This window comes from Rhamphochromis sp. 'chilingali' (assembly GCF_963969265.1).
Source record: "Rhamphochromis sp. 'chilingali' genome assembly, chromosome: 11".
NCBI lineage: Eukaryota > Metazoa > Chordata > Actinopteri > Cichliformes > Cichlidae > Rhamphochromis > Rhamphochromis sp. 'chilingali'.
The window spans coordinates 10,804,248-10,810,066 of NC_137938.1; the positions used below are offsets into that span (position 1 = coordinate 10,804,248).

At 38.2% G+C, this 5,819-nt stretch overlaps 1 long non-coding RNA gene across 2 annotated transcripts; it reads left to right on the forward strand.

Annotated features, from left to right (window-relative positions):
• Positions 1-1,043: 1,043 nt before the first annotated feature.
• On the forward strand, positions 1,044-5,230 carry LOC308405987. 2 transcript variants are annotated; one of them, XR_013973436.1, is made up of 7 exons: positions 1,044-1,182; positions 2,675-2,806; positions 2,924-3,023; positions 3,142-3,201; positions 3,291-3,381; positions 3,548-3,705; positions 4,366-5,230. It is a non-coding gene; the product is annotated as an uncharacterized lncRNA (long non-coding RNA). The 2 variants fall into 2 exon arrangements; XR_013973437.1 differs by having other exon boundaries at positions 3,551-3,705.
• Positions 5,231-5,819: the final 589 nt, after the last annotated feature.

Consider the following 5,819-nt stretch of genomic DNA (forward strand, 5'->3'; position numbering starts at 1 on the left):
ACTCCAAAACACATTTCTAGCATGAACTGAACTTCCAAAGCAGAGCTACTAGATCACTTAAATTACACAATTGAAAGCATGTGTGTATTGTTTGTGTATTTATACACAGGCACTCATATATATATTCAAATAATTTAAAAAAAAGTTCATTTACCTGTTATTACCACACACCAAATCCGGTTGTTGGTACTTGCTGGCTTGTGTAGCCACAAGATAACAAAGGCTCAACACGGCGCCCAGCATCCTGGAGCACTTCTGTTGTCTTTTGTACGTGTTTTGAGTTTTTATGTGCTTCTGAGTTTTTATATGCTTCTGAGTTTTTACGTGCTTCGGAGTTTGTATGTGTTTTTACGTGTTTTGGAGTTTGTACGTGTTTTTACGTGTTTTGGAGTTTGTACATGCTTCAGAGTTCGTACGTGATTTGAAGTTTGTATGTGCTTTGTCTCTAGGGGCCACCGTAAATATACTTTTATTTATTCACTCCACATAAAATGTAATAAATAAATCATATAATACAAAAATCAACTATTCACATTTCAAGTTTTAACTATTTAAATTTTCAGCTTTTTCCTTTCACAAATTTAAAGTGAAAAGAACACAAAACACTGCAAACCACAACACAATTAAATATAAATTATAATATGAAAACTAAAAGAACATGCATATTCTCTGTCATATGGACCTGCATGAATAAACTTTCTCAATCCTTTATCATCTGCAACCGAAAATAGTTGTGGATGATTACTATACCTTTCTAATGTTGTTGTCCCTGCCTCTCTTTCTCTCTCTCTGGCTCTGTTCCTGTGCTACTGAGTGTAACTACCGCCCCTCCCCCCCTCTGCCCAGCGTAAAGCACAAGGCTCGCGTGCAGAGTGAAGCGGAAAAAAAGTGCGAGAGAGAGGCTGAGAGAAAGGAAAAAAAAAAAAAAAACCCACGTGACGGCTCGCGATAAGGAGCCGGCTCGCGTCGTTCACGTCAAAGAGCCGGCTCTAAGAGCCATTTCGTTCGCGAACGACCCATCACTAGTGCCAACCGCTCTTTTTTTCATGCAGGAGACTCAAGTTGGCTTCGCTAACGGACACAGTTTTGAACTCGTATATTAGCGCCATTTATTGCTGCTTGGACCACAGCATCTTCGGAATTTGTAGACATCCTGGCAGCTTACAATTAGTTCGAGGTGAGGTGAGTACATGCAACTTCAAGTTATCTCTGTTATAAAAATCCACCAGCCCAGCGTTTATAGATAATTTTAGCAGTTCGTTTTTTATGAGTGAGGTTGTGAATTTAGTTAGCATTTGTGAGTTGAGTTAGCATTACTGTTGCGAGGGAAGCATTGCTCTGGATTAGTTTCTGTATATGGCGTGCTTAATTCGCTAGGGAGGAATTACCAAAGTACATGGAGTTATGTTAACGTGTAATTTCTGTGGTAAGGTAGTTCAGTCATCAAGGGGCTACGTGCTTCATTGTAAACTGCATCGGAATGAGCCACGTTGTTTCTTTCGGTGTATTGAAGCAGGCTGCAAGCAGACATACACCAGGTATGGCGCGTTTAAGGCTCATTTTTACCGAAGACACTGCCCCCACCCATGTCACTGGTGTGGTGGTGGTTTCTTCGTTTACATGTGCAATGGCGATGTGTGAACGTCAGTGTCAGAACTCTAAAGAGTTAATAGCTCATCTGAAGAGCCATATTGTGGAAGGACACGTGGTCACTTGTCCAGTAAGAGGATGCACAAATACCTTTAGAGTTAAATCATCTTTTACTGCTCACATGTCACGTAAACACAGAGTTTTCAGACAGCAGCATTGGTGATTTATATAGAGAGTCTGCATGTCAATCATCATCTGTTCCAACCACATCAGATGACTTTGTACCCTTGATTTCCGAGCCTGCTGCACAGTCTATTACACATGAAGATAACATGGAAATGCCCCCTGAATTCTGTGATCTTTTTCTGAGAAACGTTTCACTATTCTACTTAAAATTGCAGGGTCAGTTTCTACTGCCTGCTTCAACCATACAGAACATTGTAGAGGAAATGCAGAACATGCATGAGTTGGGACAGACATACAGTTTGGGTAAACTTGCATCACTGTTAAAAGATGACACATCATTATCAGAGGAGGACATCAACAAAGTCTGTGAGTCTGTCAAAAGCTATGATCTTTTTTCTGCATGTCATACCGGGCCATTGAGGACAGTGCACTCCAGAGCTCAGATCTTTAAAAAAGCCTTCAACTATGCGGAACCAAAGAAAATATTTTTAGGGAGAGATGAAAACAGAAAAGATAGGTTTGCCTATTATGTGCCTTTAAGAGAGACTTTGAGATGTCTGCTAGAGTCTGATCTGTGGCAGAAATCAGAAGAGCCCTCTACTGAGCCTCCTGCTGATGTTCTGTGTGACATAAGTGATAGTAAGCTGTTTTAAATAAAATAATTTTTTTGGTCAAAACCCATTGACTTAATTGATTTCTATCCATTAACATCTTACATGAAGTATGGGTACCAAATGGTTCCACTGAAACACAGTGTGCTGTCACAATAATGGTGCTGTTAGTTTGGTACTTACGAAACACTGTATAAAAGTGTAGTATCAAGCAAGATCAGCTTCATATTTTAAGACCAAAGGTACCACTTGGTGTAAATTGACCTTTATTCACATTCTTTTATCAGACATCTTGGAAATGGGGGGCAGCATAAGGAGTTCCATTACTAAGGTGCTGCCGGACCTGTCTGCCTCAATCCTTGAAATTGTACTGGAGGCACTACAATCATTAGGAGTGGAGGCATCTGAGAAACAAACCAGTAAGTATTATGATTTCATTGCACAATAGCCATGAAGGACTTTCTGTTTTTTCTATTATGCTTTGGCCAAGGTCCAAAAAGTACAATTAATCTATTGTTTGTGATATTGTTTTACAGCACCAAATATGGAAATTTCAAGCCAGGCCAGCATATCGTCTCCATCTGTTTTAAGGTTTAAGGGTGGTGGCACAGCTAAGACCCAAGAGTCTCTTTCAAGGTTAGTAAAGTAAACAGATTCAAGAAGATATTTTACACATTTCTTTGTCGTCTGTCTCTAAATCTTATTTTGTCTTTATTATGATTAAAAAGGTTTGTTTTGTTCCTGCCCTTTTCAGACACTGAATTTGAGCAGAAACCATAAGGATACTCAAAGGACCTGTGACTCTCAGGAAATGGTGAGATTTCAGGTCATAATCTTTTTTTTTCCATTAAATTAATTTTCCTTTTTCCCTTTACAATATTGCTGTTTTGTTTTTGTAAACAGCATCAAATGAGAGAGACAGATGAAACAGTTTCAAGACAATGGCAGGAAAAAAATGCTGAAGATTGAAACAAACCTTGGCTGGAAATATTTGGTATGTGTTTTACCGTAAATCAAATTGTTGAAAAACATTCAGCTACACTGTAACACAGGGAAACTTGATTTGCACTTATTTTGTTACTTTAATTTCTTGTCTCATTATTTTTGTCAGTTATTATTGTTTATGGTGTATGCCCTTCTTGTTTTCCTTCTGAATGCAGAAGGTATCTAGCCAGTCCACAATGAAAGCTTCGTTGCACCCCATGAGTCTTCTGGCAGAAATGATGGCGGCTGTATTCTTTGGTTTCCCTAAACATCACACCCTGCCTGTTTATATGAGGCTCTTCAATTAAGTCTGCACCCAAAGATTCAATAAGAGGTAAGCAGTGGTATTATTCAAGTTTTGCTAAAGAAAGATGGACAGGAGACACTAATCTTAATCAGCCGAGCTCAGGTTCATGTCCAGGTGAGCAGTTTCATACACTATAAAATGTAGATTGAATGATAGGTCTCATCACCATGCATTCAGCCATTAACTTCAAGTTCTATGATAAATCAATACGAAACTTAAATACGTTTTCCAACAAATTATGATTGTGATTAGGGCTGCGTTGTCTATGTATCACTTTTACATAAGTAGATTTAAAGTATAACTATTGCCAAAACGCAACCTGGGCTGTTTTTTTTTTTGTTTTTTTTACTGTATCGATTTTGATGTGCTCAAATTTATGCCCCGGCCCCCTAGTATTCCCATTCACTGGCTATTGACCACAAAACAAAATCACGGTCAATCTCAAAAACGGCTTGTTTGTCGTAATTATGCTTTTAGATATATGTTTGTCTCGTTTACAGTAAAAAAAAAAAACAACTGAAAAAAACAGCCCAGGTTGCATTTTGACAATAGCTATCCTTTAAGAACTGTATATTTTACACTTAAGAAATCATTTATCATTAGATCTGGTTTTGGCAGCACGTTTTGTTCATTTCTGTGCATTTTGCTCAAGCACTGATCAAACTTTGTCCGTTTTTTTTGCTGCAGAGGGGATCCTGCCAGTCCAAAGTGAACTCCTGATGGACATTGAAGTACTCCTGCAGAGCTTGTATCTTCAACACCATGCGCATTAGAAACTCCACCGAGTCCTTTCCTTCACCAAGGCAGGACCCAGTGACTCATTACTGTTGATAGGTCAGGGGCAGGTAATATTTTGTTTCATGTTTATTCATTCCTCCATGGATTACCAGCCATATATATGGACACATGCTGTATTCTCAAGATCTATGCTGTTTTGTAGGAATAGAGAAAATAATATGTTTAGTCTGTTTTCAAATGGTATGTCAAATTTTCTCATTGTTTATCAGTAATATTCTCTACCTTGGTTGTATATGAGCATCTTTAGATTTTTCTATATTTAGCGGTTGCAAATGTAAAATGTACGGTAAACCATTTATGTTCCTCATATTGTACTGTATTTTTAGCGGTAAAATACCGGCAGCTGTGGTTGCCAGGAATTTACCGTAAAATGTATCTGGTCAAAATAAAATGCTGTAATTTGTTATACAATTTCACTGTGTTTTTTACTGTCAAAGGTTTTAATAAGGTTTAACATATTTCTGTTGTTTTTACAGTTATTTACAATAATAGGGTCTATCCTATTACTGTTAAATTAACAACAAATTACTGTAAATATTATTATATTATTACTTTTTTTTTTTTACTGCAAATATCCGTAAAAAGCTATGGAAAGTTGCATTTTTTACATTAAATTGCTGTATAATTGACAAATATATTTGGTTTTTTCTATCATGATTTTGGTAAAATAATACGTTGTCTACCTTAAAAATTAGGGTTACAAAACCAGTATACCGTATTGTCTTTTACAGATTCCACATTTTTTTACACGGTATATTCCTGGCAACCACAGCTGCCGGTATTTTACCGTAAATTTGACAGATTTTTTTTTTTACAGTGTAGAGTATTTTAAAGTAGAATGGGAGGGAGAGCCTTCAGTTTTCAGGCCCCTCTTCTGTGGAACCAGCTTCCAGTTTGGATTCGGGAGACAGACACTATCTCTACTTTCAAGATTAGGCTTAAAACTTTCCTTTTTGCTAAAGCATATAGTTAGGGCTGGACCAGGTGACCCTGAATCCTCCCTGCAATAGACGTAGGCTGCCGGGGATTTCCATGATGCATTGAGTTTTTCCTTTCCTTTCCAGTCACAATATAATAGACCTCTCGGTATTGAATCATATCTGTTATTAACCTCTGTCTCTCTTCCACAGCATGTCTTTCATCCTGTTTTCCTTCTCTCACCCCAACCGGTCACAGCAGATGGCCGCCCCTCCCTGAGCCTGGTTCTGCCGGAGGTTTCTTCCTGTTAAAAGGGAGTTTTTCCTTCCCACTGTCGCCAAAGTGCTTGCTCATAGGGGGTCATATGATTGTTGGGTTTTTCGCTGTACCTACGGAGCGCCTTGAGGCGACTTTTGTTGTGATTT